The sequence below is a fragment of the Sinocyclocheilus grahami genome, unplaced genomic scaffold (assembly GCF_001515645.1).
Source record: "Sinocyclocheilus grahami isolate Dianchi unplaced genomic scaffold, SAMN03320097.WGS_v1.1 scaffold596.1, whole genome shotgun sequence".
Classification (NCBI taxonomy): Eukaryota; Metazoa; Chordata; class Actinopteri; order Cypriniformes; family Cyprinidae; genus Sinocyclocheilus; species Sinocyclocheilus grahami.
The window spans coordinates 111399-126573 of NW_015505775.1; positions in this window are offsets into that span (position 1 = coordinate 111399).

The window sequence follows — 15175 nt, forward strand, 5'->3', positions numbered from 1 at the left end:
TCAAGGCAGAGGCACCGGAACTCCACCCCTTTTGAGGTAATGGAGCTTGGTCCGCAACTCTGAGATGGTCATCTTCCCGCAATGAGAACATGACCCATCCACGGACGCCACTTCAGCGTGCTTAATGTCCATGCACATGAGGCAGCGATCTGGGAACTAAGGGAACTAATACAGTATATACACTTTAGGTACTAATGTGTACTTTTAAGATTAATATAGACCATTTAGGGGTAAATAAGATATAAAGGTGTACCTTTTTTGCATTTGTACCTTAGGGTACCACCCCAGTGACAGCTTTAATTTCTGCGAGTTTATGTATAAATTAATTTTTTTCTTGCTGGAATAAAATCTGTTAATTTCAATGTTTCCACACAACGCACATTGTTTTAGGTTACATGACAAAACATTCATAATTTAAGGGATTCACTACAGTTATCACTGCCAAACCTTGTCACCGCATTTGGCCAAATAGCTCTAACATGCATCAAAACAATCGAGAGCTCTGAGCTTTCAAGAAATTAAACAGTGCGGTTTGTTTGCTTTCATTCCAAATGAGTCTGAAATTTCATTAGAACCGAGAGCCCAAGAACATCAAGCCTCTCAATAGGCTTAACAGCACCCATGATTTCTCTTTTCTCGTTGAATATGGGGAGACTATAAAAATGTAATCAATACGTTCTAAATCAAATTGGTTTTCATATTTGTTCCTTTCAAAATATAATGTGCAATCATGGAGTGCATGAGCCTGCAGTCTGATTTATTTGATTATTGGGGACAAAGAAGACGTCAGCCTTGTGTTTCATTGCAGGTCTGTTGAGTGATTGAGAGGGATGAGAATGAATGTTTGACAAAGAGTGAAATAAAGACGCTACAGAGACAAACATTGCCTGCCACACACATACACACTCACACAATTCTCAGAGCAAAACACCATCAACAACCACAGCAGGGTGGAAAGCAATGAAACTGTTATATCGTCTGAGACGCAGACTTCGTGGTCCAGATATATCACACACTTCTATCTAAAGCTAAACAATATATACATATATTCATGATTCACATGCATTATTCACATGAGAGACCATTTCATGTGGTATATCGGAGGCCATTAAGTCTAAATGCATTATTGCAAGTGCATATATGACCATTGTGTAGTAAAAGTGCAGTTGGTTCACCGCTGACTAAAATGAATGTTTACACTCCGATGCCAGCATGATTAAACATACACATATTAACATATAAATAATATTTAAATTATTTTGTATAACATTACCTATGTTTTTATAATTAATGTTATAAAAAACTTTTTAAAAGGCTTAATTTTCTTAATGTATTCTATGTAGAGATATATAATAAATATATAATTTACTATTTATTTGAATGGGTTAAATGGCTCAAAATTTGCCACAGACATTCACCTCATTAGCTTTTGTTCCATATTCTCTTATGCAACATAAACTTGCATTTGCTACTTGCTTTTGCTACATGTGACCCTTACAAACACGTCAAGCCGTTGTTGTTTCACACTGCAGTTGCTGTCAATATCCCATCTCTACAATAAACCTGTTTTCTGTTCTTCCTTGTTTTATTGTCACACTTTCAGAGCCGATAGGGAGAGAGAGGGAAGAGTGATTGATCCATCTCTGCGGTTTAGCATTAGTGGAGGGGAGAGATGAGATTGAGAGTTCAGTCTCTCTGAAGAGAATCAACTTCACTCTGGATTCTGAATTCTCAAACACAGACACTCAAAGAATTAAGAAAAGTAAGAGGTGAAGAGAGTGTCAATACTCCAACTTTCTTATTTTTTCAAAGATAGATAGGTTCAAGGAATTTTACATTTATCTTTCTATCTATCTATCTCTTTATCTATCTAATGTTCTGTCGTTCTATTGTGTGTAGGGGTTGAGGGGTTCTGGTTGAATGCCAGTTGCACTTTAGTGAAAGAGAAACTTCAGTGACGACTGAGCTGTCTCTATGAGATGTGCTGTTACAGAACAACAGACCTTTGTAAACCCTGTCAAAACATGACAAGAGGCCATTCCATGTTTTGTAGAAGCAGCATTGTGACACAGTGAGTTCTCACCCTGATCAGTGCTCCAGTTCTCCATAACTTCCGAAAGGTAATACGTGTAGAGCACAGCCGCACACCCTTGGACCCACAGGCGCAGAGCTGTCAAAGTGACAATGAACAAAACACTGGGTTAAACTTTACAAATGCAACCTGATATTTTACAGATATCTGTACTACTTAAAAGTCTGTTTTCTACTTAAATATATTTTAAAGTGCAGTTTTTATGCAGTATTTCTATGATGGTGAAGCTGATTTTCAGAACCATTACTCCAGTCTTCAGGGTCACATGATCCATCAGAAATCAATCTGATTTGCTGCTTCTGAAACATTTCTTATTATTATCAATACTAAAAACATATGTGCTACTTAATATTTTTTGTGGAAACCATGATATATTTTTACAGGATTCTTTGGTTCAAAAGAACTGCCTTTAAAAGTCTTTACTGTCGCTTTAGATCAATTTAATGTGTCCTTTCTGAATAAAACTATGATTTTCTTTTTTTAAAAATCGTTGATCTGATCCAAATATCGTTGATATTGATCCAAAACTTTTGAACGTTATCTAAAAATGTATTATACAAATGTGCTGTTTTACTGTCAACATGAAAATATTGTTTCAATATTTAATGTTTTATTTTAATTACGTTGTGAATGCCGTTTCATGACACGTATTATAATAATTCATATTTATTTATATTAATTCGCTCCCATGTTTTCTGCATCTCATCTCTACTGTGTCTTGGTGTACTAATGCAGTTTTTAAACATGGCATTGTGCACTATATAGATTGTTTGTGTTCACCATTTATAAAGACTGGAATACAATACACGACTTTGCACAGATTTACAATCTGGAGGAGTCGATGCTATACAAGCCATGGGTCAGTCTGAAGATTTTGGATAGTTGGATTTGAGTGATTTTACAGAAAATCACATGGTGTGTGATTGGCAAGTTTATATTAGCTTCACGCTATGATTCAATCCAGTCATAGGATATCAAACTTGTTTGATATTTTGAGCCAATTTCATAACATTTGTATTGTATCTCCACACACGTTTTTATGTTTTTGTGTGAGCTTGTTGTGTTCAGAAAGACTTCTAAATTGTGTGGTGTTTTCCAACCTAAAGTTGCTTTGGATAAAAGTGTCTGCTAAATAAATAAATATAAATGTTGACATTAATGTCAAGGTGTGAATTTGGGCCCTTAAAATTGGATGGATATCAGGCAGATTCAGTATTTGGCTTCTTAGAATCGACAGTCAGCCTCTGCTGGTAGATCTCGTAACTACACCATTTGGTTTCTCTATTGAAGTGAAGTGACATGTGACATGTGGCCAAGTATGGTGACCCATACTCGGAATTAGTGCTCTGCATTTATCCCATTCAAAGTGCACACACACAGCAGTGAACACACACACACCCGGAGCAGTGGGCAGCCATTTTTTGCTGCGGCGCCCGGGGAGCAGTTGGGGGTTCGGTGCCTTGCTCAATGGCACCTCAGTCGTGGTATTGAAGGTGGGAGAGAGCGCTGTACATTCAGTCCCCCCCACTTACAATCCCTGCCGGTACGAGACTCGCAAACTTGTTTGATATTTTGAGCCAATTTCATAACATTTGTATTGTATCTCCACACACGTTTTTATGTTTTTGTGTGAGCTTGTTGTGTTCAGAAAGACTTCTAAATTGTGTGGTGTTTTCCAACCTAAAGTTGCTTTGGATAAAAGTGTCTGCTAAATAAATAAATATAAATGTTGACATTAATGTCAAGGTGTGAATTTGGGCCCTTAAAATTGGATGGATATCAGGCAGATTCAGTATTTGGCTTCTTAGAATCGACAGTCAGCCTCTGCTGGTAGATCTCGTAACTACACCATTTGGTTTCTCTATTGAAGTGAAGTGACATGTGACATGTGGCCAAGTATGGTGACCCATACTCGGAATTAGTGCTCTGCATTTATCCCATTCAAAGTGCACACACACAGCAGTGAACACACACACACCCGGAGCAGTGGGCAGCCATTTTTTGCTGCGGCGCCCGGGGAGCAGTTGGGGGTTCGGTGCCTTGCTCAATGGCACCTCAGTCGTGGTATTGAAGGTGGGAGAGAGCGCTGTACATTCAGTCCCCCCCACTTACAATCCCTGCCGGTACGAGACTCGAACCCGCAACCTTTGGGTTACGAGTCCGACTCTCAAACCATTAGGTCATGACTTCCTGAAGGCCATTCAGAATTAGCTGGTGTATTCTGAAGAAGTATTTTTTTGCAAGCCACATACACATTGCAAATATTTTGCTGTATTATAGTAGATGTTTTAGAAATGAGCTGGGCTGTTTTTGGAGGCTTTTAAAAATGTGAAATATATTTTTTGCTGTCAGAAGCCTTTGACATCACATTTAGGATAGTCATCTGTGAAGGGTTTGTGTCCATTCTGTCATCAGTTGATCAGCGTCAAGATGTAATTTTGGCTATAGAATGATTAGTCACATGACATTTTATAGCTCAAGTGATTGGCTCAAAAAACTGAGCTTGAGCAAAGATCCAAGGTTGTGTATTTTCGTAGGTTGACATTGATGTGAATAGGAATGTTTTCGGATATCCTTTTCCAGGTATTACAGACCTACTTGTTTAGAATTTAATATTTTAAGATGTAGATTTATAAAATAAATCCTTTTGACTTAAATTAATTCAGTCAGTCATGCAGTGCAATATTATATGAAATCCAATTATATTTTTCTCTTCTCCTCTCATTCTCTATAGTCTTGATTTCCTAATCCAAAGAGTGACCATATGTGTGATCGACACATAAATCTGTGTGTGTGTGTGTGTCTGTGCTTCTATCTGTCTGAGAGCCCCTTGTGCCCCTCTCTGCTAGATTTGTGTTAAGAGAAAATCACCCACCACCATCACACAGAATCTATCCCACCCTCCCGGTTAATATGGCTTTTATTCCATTTCCATTTTCATGGAGTCATTTTGCCCCTCTTTTATAGAAGGTCATAAAATATATAGTGAATTTTTTAAGCATTCTGCATAACATTTACATTTTCTATTGTATAGATGTGATCAGGGAAAGGAGACTGAATAAAACATTCATGTCAGAGGCCATTTCTTCAGTGACATTTGAAGCTGTATCTATCATCTCTCTCTCTCTCTCTCTAGTGCAGGCAGGGGGACAAATGATGGTGCGGTGTTTAACGGCGGCCTCTGCGAATAAAAGTCCTACTCTGCCTTCACATTATTGCCCGCTGGCTAGTTGATGAAAACACATTTTCCAGAGATAAGAGAAAAGTCAAATAGAAATGTTGCTTAGTTGTGTGTGGTTTGCGTGTATTCGTGTGTGTGGGTTTGTGAAAATTGAAACATGTCAGTGAAAAATCCACATTTCAAACATTCACCTTCTTGCATCACGTAACAGTAATGCAAAGCAGCTACAGTCCAATGCCGTCAAGGATTTCAGTGTGATTGTAGCTTGAAGACACTGAAAGAAAACACAAAACTAAATGCAGGCATGATGAAATGAAAAGCAATGATAAAAATGAAACATTTTTCAATTAGCCCCGTCATGATTTTTACAGCTTTTATACTTGACATGTGAACTGATTTGATTGGTCTGAATGAGCAGAGTGGGCAGGGCAATCATTTTCAGAGGCTAAATGGGAAAAGCAACGTTCACTTATAAGGTCTATTATATTTACAAAACACTAGAAACTAAAAGAAACTTATGAATTTTGACCATATTTCACTTTAGTTAACTTTTTCTTTCAATTACTTTTTAAAATAATTTAATTTAGTATACTCTATATTAAAAAAGTATACTGTATGAATGCATCATCCATAAACACACCCACACACATATACACACACACACACACACATATATATATATACATACATATACACACACACACACACACACACAGGTGTGTGAGAGACAAATTAGTTTAGTGCTCTAAAGAATAATTGCATATATAATTTCTCATAAACAATTGACACTCGAAAAGACAGTTTCATAATTTCTTTTAAATTGTAATTTTGTGCAGTTGAACACAAGTGTAATGCGAGTATATATATATATATATATACACACACACACACACACACACACACACACACACAGAAACTCACATTACACTTGTGTTCAGTTGGTTCTGTTAAACAAAAAGCACAACTGCACAAAATTACAATTTAAAAGAAATTATGAAACCGTCTTTTCGAGTGTCTATAGATTCTTTGTGAGAAATGATATATGCAATTATTCCTTAGAGCACTAAACTAATTTGTCTCTCTCACACACCTACACACACTAAGTGGCTCAATTGAGTTTTAGGAAGAAAAGTTACTTTTTAATGTTATGTTTCATATTGTTCTTATTTTGACACCCACAAGTCAAACGCAATAATTTTCTTTTATTTGTATTATATTTAAATATTTTTCAAAGAATAAGATACAAACTGACAGCAACATGCTATACATTTTCTACAGTAAATATGTTATAACATATTTTTAAGTAAATGAATGAAAGTTGTTGTGAGGGGGTTCGATTTTGTAGTCGGTTGGAGATGTTGATTCGCTGCTCACCTTTCTGTTTCTCAGCTTTTTCTGTTAAGTTTTGTTTTCAACACTTTTGCTCAGATTTGGTTGTCAGTTTGATTAGTCAGTTCAGTTGAGTTTTGGATTATGGTACTGTTATATTGCTCAGACGTTCATCTGTCATTAGACACTGTGTTAAAGTTTTGGTTAAGTTTGCAGCTGGAGTTTGTGTTGTTGATTTTAGAGGAGATTCTGAATAACTTTATTAGTGATGAGCATAAAGTTGTTTTTATAATAAATTCACAGCAAGTGTTTTGAGCTGTAACATGATGAAGATTAAAAAGGCTGCTTCGTTATTTAAAGCCAGTGGTGTTTGCATCACCCGCGATTTAACCTACCGAGGCCTGTGATTCCTTTCTAGTATCAGCTCTGCTTCATCCATTGCTTTCTCCTTAATCACCTCCTTGCTTATAAAGCAGTGTGTTCTGGGAAGGCAAAGGCTTGTTTAGATTGGGGAGATAATGATCGTGTTTACCAGAGGCTAGCGTTGCTGGACATAAACACACACAACTGCACATTTGCTTGAAGAAATGGGGGACGTTTAGAAAAGGCCATGTTTTTGGTTTCTAGTCAGCATGCACTGTGATTTGCTTTACTTTAAAGCTGCATCTACCTGATCTGGTCCTTAAAGTCGGCCTGTATAGCTGAAATAATGTTAATATACCAAATTACTAAAATCTGTTTTTTACATTTATAATATACTAATAACCAGCTTAAAAACACATATGGTCAAGAGAAGATGTAACATAAATCCCTAATGTACATGACTAATAAGAAAAACAAAGAACCGTAATTTCAGGGAAAACCCATCAAATGTGAGCTGTCACACAGAATTCTGGGAATGTATGTGTATGTTTTTTTTCACCGTGAATTATAAGATGACTTCTCTTATAAGTTATTTTGCACTTTCTGTTCATTTAACAGTATTTCACTGTAAATTACATGAAATATCCCATTAGAACTATTACAGATTTTCACTGTAGTAGGGCTGTCAAAAAATAATCGAATTTAAAATATTCGTCTAATTTAAAATAAAAATCCACAATTTTAGGTGTGCGTCAGGCTGCCTTATCAGTGGCGCATGAGATGCGATGACGATGTAAGTGTCATTGCATTTGAATGTTTTTGTTAGCCTATCCAGTTGAACCCACTAGATGCGGCGCTGCTACGTTGTTCATTCAAAATATTGCGGGGAAAAAGAACATCAATGCGGAGATGATGTTGTTTATGTCAAAACTGAAACCAAACCATTCACACTGGACGCATATTTATCACATTTTCTAGAGGGGCGTCTCTCACCGTTGCACTCGCGTCTCGCACAAGAGAGCGGCATGTTTAGAAAGCTATGTAAAATTAATGTAAGTTCAACTTTTTAAAAACATGTCTCAAGACTTTATGGTGGGTTTTCCCCATCCTACTGTCTCTCAAGTTTTTAAATGAAGAAAATGCTCTTTGTGATTGGTTTTCGTTCCTTTGTATTAAACTATAGATACATGCATGATTCTGTTTTGTTTCTAATTGTTTAAGCAACTTTAATTATATAAGGTTTATAAACATTATTTTAAACATTATGCACTTTTTTCAAAGCTAGTCGTGTTATTTTATGATGCTTTGAAGAAACGTGCATAATATTTAGTTCGATGCGCCCTCTTGTGGCCTCAGGAGAGAAGCCAAAAGCTTTTTTTCCCGCCTAACTGAAATTGTCTTTTAAATTAGAATATAATTCGAATATTGATATTTAAGTACAAAATTCGAATTTAGTTTTTCAGCCATTTTGACAGCCCTACACTATAGAGTAAGGGAATTTTTTGACCGTTAAATTTATGATCGTATTGTTAGTTAATTTAAATGGTAAATTTTTAGATTACCTGGAAAACAATTTTTTTTTTACAGTGTGAACTGACATTCGAAACCCGTTTTATATCAGTAGCATATTTCTTTGTGAATGGATACCAAAAAAAATGTAGGTTTGCAATTGTCCATTGAGAGTTATTCTTTGTGGCAGTTCCACGTTAGAGTTTGCAGTAAAATTTAAAAGACTAGCTAGTTGGCTGATGTCAGCTAAGAAGGAATGATGCTCCAGAGAAAGATTATAAATATTTTTTTACTTTGGAATAATATACTGTAGATGAATTGGTTTAAGAAACCGTCTCAGTTTGGATTTCACGCTGACTTCATGCAGCCCTCGTGTAGGTGGTTTAGCAGGGAATTTTGTGACGCTACACAGTAGACGTTGTGTGTTCAGACGATCGTGGCCGTGACCCAGTTATGCACATGATGGCCCCTGTGCATCGACAGCAATTACCCTCGTTAAGGCTCGCCAATGTGACCTCAGGAGTCAGAGGAAGACTTGGGAAGAAACGTTTTTCTTTTTTGCAGCACTCTGGCCAAGAACTAGCACGTTTGACAGTTTTGATTCCCTCCCCTTTCTTTTAGGCACCTATGTTTTTTTTTTTCTCCTCTTGTTTGCATGGAATGAATTCACAGCAGCAGAAAGCATATGCTCTGGTGCTAGTCATGTCGCCTCAACTAGTGGAGCCTGTGTGATTTTTGGGAAGATTTATGGAAAGGAAATGCTGAGCATATTGCTTAACAATATCTAAAGCTGACATGACGTTTTTTTCTTTTTACTTTAATTTTTAAAGTGTTTAAAAGGCAGCACTCGATTAAAACTCTTCTTCTCATCTCAGTTTGGATTTCACGCTGACTTCATGCAGCCCTCGTGTAGGTGGTTTAGCAGGGAATTTTGTGACGCTACACAGTAGACGTTGTGTGTTCAGACGATCGTGGCCGTGACCCAGTTATGCACATGATGGCCCCTGTGCATCGACAGTAATTACCCTCGTTAAGGCTCGCCAATGTGACCTCAGGAGTCAGAGGAAGACTTGGGAAGAAACGTTTTTCTTTTTTGCAGCACTCTGGCCAAGAACTAGCACGTTTGACAGTTTTGATTCCCTCCCCTTTCTTTTAGGCACCTATGTTTTTTTTTTTGTTTGCATGGAATGAATTCACAGCAGCAGAAAGCATATGCTCTGGTGCTAGTCATGTCGCCTCAACTAGTGGAGCCTGTGTGATTTTTGGGAAGATTTATGGAAAGGAAATGCTGAGCATATTGCTTAACAATATCTAAAGCTGACATGACGTTTTTTTCTTTTTACTTTAATTTTTAAAGTGTTTAAAAGGCAGCACTCGATTAAAACTCTTCTTCTCATCCACAACGTTTTTGTGTAGATAATTTCAGCCTCAGATTTGCATTATTTTGTTGGGGTTTTTTTAAAGAGAGAAATTACCTAAGAAATGTAAGATTTAAAGTTCGAAAATGTTGGTAGTGTTTCAGAATCTAAAATACTGCATTGTGATTTGATCTTTCTTGCATTTATTTGCATACTGCATTGCAATTGGACTTCTCTCTTGTGCTTATTTGTATATTGAAATGTGATAAGTCTTTTCTTTTTTACATCTATTTAACCACATAGCTGGCTTTGCACTGAAGTTAACGTTACGTTTTATGTTTATTCTCAGTGACACATTTCTGATGCAGCATTTACGCAGAACCAAAGTTTAAATTCCAAATTACCTAAAGCTTTAACTATACTTTTGCTGCCTTGTAAGCACTGCTAGTCTAGTTATATTTTTTATTTACTGTCTCCCCTACATCCTTTTTTATTTGTTCCCTCTCTTTCTTTTTCTCTCCCTATCTTCTTTGTGATTGAAATCGGTTGTTCACCTGCTCCCTCATTACCCCTCCTCCCCACAGCCACCTTACACCTGAAATTGGTTGTTGCCTTATTTTCTTTTTAACCTGATCTAACAGAAATAACAGAGCACGGCCCGGCAGCTCCTGTGCCTTTATTTCTCCAGCCCTCTTTAATAAGAATGTAATTGATCTTTGGCTCTGTTGCCCTGCTCTTTAATGTGCACGTGTTCAGGCCTGAACGGATGCCAGCCTAAAAATACTCGGCTGTTCAATACAAAGTAGATTGATTATGAAATCACAAAGAGAAAATGGAAAAAACGATAGTCCTGTTTTCGATAGATTCATCAATGGGATAATGCTTTAAGTAGTGAATGTGAATTTGCAGTCTGAATTGAATGTGATATAAAATTAAAAATTAAAAAAAACATGCAGCATGTCCAATGTATGAAAGTTGATTCATTTTTAGTAAAAAAAAAACACGCATTGTGATTCATAAACAAATGAATCACCCAAAAAGAGTTACCGTTTGGAATCAGTCTGTCAAGTTGTTCCCTACTGAACGTCACATTATGAATGATGTCTGTCTCGAAATGAAGCAAATTTAGTGTACTTAAGGTTTATGAATTAATTCTCTACCATTACTAACTTGATTAATTGAAATCAATTAATAGAAAAATAATAAAAATGCATTTCGCTAGGATTGCAATTGCAATATTGCACACTTCGTTTGTAAGTCTGCAAGACTGAATTATCCCTCACTTTTCCCTCTCTTTCTCTTTTTTTTCATTGTGCGGCTCTGATCAGCTTCCTCTAGCCTTGTTAATTTCTCAACCTTTGAATAATTAAAACGCTCATAAAAGTGTGAAGCGTTTAAGAATTTCAACTCGACGTTCATTTCATCCCAGCTAAGGGGAAGAAGAGGGTGTTCATATCGAGCTAAACGAATGCAGAATGCTTTCTAGCGCACAAACGAACCACAGTATTTTTTATCCGTTTGAATTCAGTGTTGTTTGAATTACGTCATGTATTTATCTTGTTGTTGGACAGGAGGAGAAAGAAGAATATTGTTGCTTTACGAAGTCTGTTTCTCTTTTCATTTGAAAAAATCATTGCTTTTTTTTCCATTGATGAAAGGCATGCAGAAAATTCTTCTTCTAAAAGAGGATATGGTGACTAGCCTAGTTCGGATGCATTGACGTGCTGTGTACGAGCAGGTTTTACCGCACCTGTCTTTAGAAATTTATGTTCGGCACATTTACGTCGTCTTTTGTAAAGCACATGAGTGACAGGAATTGAGTGCAGTACGTACGTTCGTGTGCGCATCCGCATGCGATGCGTGTAAAGGAAGTGCATGGGATTGAAAATATTGGAACTAGTGGGGCTTTGCGTGGACTGTAATTGCAGTAAGCACTCTAGCCGGCCTCCGTAATGCAGATGTCCCGCAGAATTAAATCAGAATTCTCTCGTTCCAGCGGTTCCTCCGAAAGGCCTGAACTCTTTCTTTCAGGGGGATCTGTTTTAGCTTGTGTGTGTGTGTGTGTGTGTGTGTGTATGAGTGTGGGAGGGTTACACAGGACTTCCCGAAGCCTTTGAAATGAGAGAACCCTTGATTAAACTCACACAGCTTCTGCCCGCCGAGGCAGCCACTGCACAAGGTCACGGGGGTCAAGTGACAATTGACATTGGGCAGGTCTGGGACAGGCCTGTACGTTTGAAGTTTTTTTTTTGTTTTTTGTTTTTTTTTCAGTACAGGCGACCGTGCACTTCCCTTCCAGACAAACGGCACTGTGGCCGGGACAGAGAGAAGTGAAGATCCTGTTAAATCGATTGGCTTAAATGTTCCACTTCAGTCGCAGATAAAGGACGTCTGACTTGCTAGTTCTGAATAGATTATTCGTTAAGATTAGATTGGCCTCATACTCTGCTTTAGATGTCACGGTGGACTGCATTGCATGCTCTGTAACTTTTCCTTCAATTGGTTCTGTAAGATTGAAGGAATCTGTTTTATAACAGCCACTTCAGGATTAACTGTTTCAGCTCTAAAGTCTGCAGTGTTAAAGCATTCTGAATCACAGATAGTGTGCTTAGCTCACTAAGGCGTATTTATTGATCAGTAAAAACTGTAATATTGTGAAATAATATTACAATGTAAAATAACAGTTTTGTCATTTGAATACATTTTGAAATCTAATTTATTCCTGTGGTGGCAAAGCTGAATTTTCAGCATCATTACTCCAGTGTCACATGATCCTTCAGAAATCATTCCAGTATGCTGATTTGTTATGCTAATACAGCTTTTATTTGAAAAATAAATATTTTTTTAACTATTACAAATGTCATTTTTGATCAATTTAATGCAATCTTCCTGAATAAAAGTAGGCTATTAATTTCTTTCTTTAAAAAATCTTACTGACCCCAAAGTTTTGAATGGTAGTTATTAGTGGTCGACCGATATATCGCCAAGGCCGATATATCGGCCGATATTTGGCATTTTTTAAATATCGGCATCGGCCGATAAGTTTTCGTGTTTGGCCGATGCGTTCGAGGCGGGGCTTTTATTTTGATGGCGCTGACAGCATTCTCCCTCTTGTTCGCTGTTGTCGTTAACAGTTCTGTCTAATACGGACAGAAATCTGTCTAATAACAACCCTCTATATTGTGAGTAAATCACTCGCATATGCGACTAAATCTTACTCTGGGCAACTAAATAATGTCTAACATTAGCCATTGGCTAATAAATTCTTAGATTTTACACGCCAGTATGTGTGTGAGCGGTGTTCAACACAGATTTTCACTCGATAAACACGCTTACTGAGCGCTTGAGAGTTTCGCCTCCGTCAAGCGATCTGTACTATTTGGATGCGCTCAATGGATCATGTCATGTACTCAATGGATGCGCAGTATGTAGCACGCAGCGCACCTGTATTTGACGTACCGTAAACTAGTGTGAAGGCGCACGACTCACCGACGCTTTACTGATTGCGCTGTGTTTCTCACACATGCAAAGAGAGAGAGTGAGAGTCTTGCATACCACGCTGAATCGACGTGCTACAGGTAAACCATATTCTTTGTTGTATTTTCCTGTCAAAATAACAGAGTTAATTTAGAATTATTCAGCTTTTAAGAACAAGCTGAAGATATGCCGGTTTCTTGGCAGTGGGCAGAGCTAATGTGCGAACAGCTCTCGTTGGTTGGCGCTCGTCTATTACCGTCCCCGTTTTGATTTCAGCAAATCAGTTCGTGATAAGATAGAAACGCTGTGTCTCTCTGTCTGAAATGGATTTCATTGCTATGTATGAGGGAAGGTGGTGGACTGCACGTACCGCTTGATGTTTCTTCACCAATAGCAGTACAAGCTGAGCCGCATGAGTGGAAAAGCCAGTAAATATTTGGCTCCTCTTGATGATTATCATTATCATTTTTATTCTTTGGCCCTGGTTCATGGAGCTTCCTGCCCCTGCTTGTCTCACACACACACACACACACGTGGCCCTGAGTGAGGCAGATAAGCCTGAAAAGTCAATTTCCTGCCGCAGATCAGTGCTGTGGCAGTGCTATCCGCATCAAAGGCTTGACTGCAGGGCACTCTTTTCACAGCCCTGTGCCCCACATCTACAAAACACGGCCCTCTGAAATATTCATACTGTACACAGAGGGTTCAATCTCTCACTCTGGCTCTTCTCTCGGTCACTCTTCTCTCGGTCATTTCTCACCAAATTCCTACATTAAAGAAGGAATCTTTCCATGGCAGGAGAGAAATGTGAAATATTTCCTTGTAGTCTGTGCAGAGCTCGGATTTATCCTTCTATGAAGAAATTGCATGTCGTCTTTTAATGGCTGTAATATTTTTTTAGAACTTTATTTAATATAAAGTTTTAGATTTGACCGATATAACGTCCTATCTGTCTGTCCATCAGTCTATCATATTTGTGATGTTGTCATATTTGTGAGGTTAAATCAATAAAAACTATTCCAGTAAGTATAATTGTTGTTTCAAAAATTACATGAATATACCATTTTTATCATACATCTATCCATCATATTTGTGATGTTATTATTTGTGATATTTTCAATATTAATGCATCAACCTGATTTCAGGACTTTTTTATTATTAAAACAGGTTATTATTTTTCATTCCAGGATCATTTTTATTTATTTAAAAAAAAAAATTCAGATAATTGCAAAAACACGATTACACAAAAATGCAAGGAAAACAACGTGTGTGTGTGTGTGTGTGTCTGTAGGCCACAGAGTTCAGCACGCCAGCCGCTTCCATAACTAGATCTGTCGAGTCTTTTATATATCCGTGGCTGGCCTGACCACCACAGACCACATTTAATCAATACTTGTGTGTGTGTGTGAGTGCGCGGGCCTGCTTTTATTTACTGCATTGTGATCAATAACAAATATTATTTTCTGTCCGCCTGTTTCTCTCTCTCCTTTTTAAAGTGTCACAATTTTCTGTGCAGGTGGTTCATTTCAGATATGACTCGGTCATATAAATGTAATCAGACATATGCACGAGCCAGTAACGATGGAAAATGGGCAGCTTTTTCTTTCCTTCTTTTTCTTCATTCTTTCGTTTTACTTTATTGTGTTTGTTTTTCCTTATATATGTCTCTGTATATTTCTTCTTTTTCTATCGGTCTTCTTTTTTGTCGACTCTGTATTTTCCATCCAGCGCAAAATTTTATTTTCTTTCATTTGAGTCTATTCTCTTTTATGTACAACTGCTTAACATACTTGTTTTCCTTAATGGAATTGTGTGTGTGTGTGTGTGTGTGTGTGTGTGAGAGAGAGAGAGAGAGACGGAGAGAGT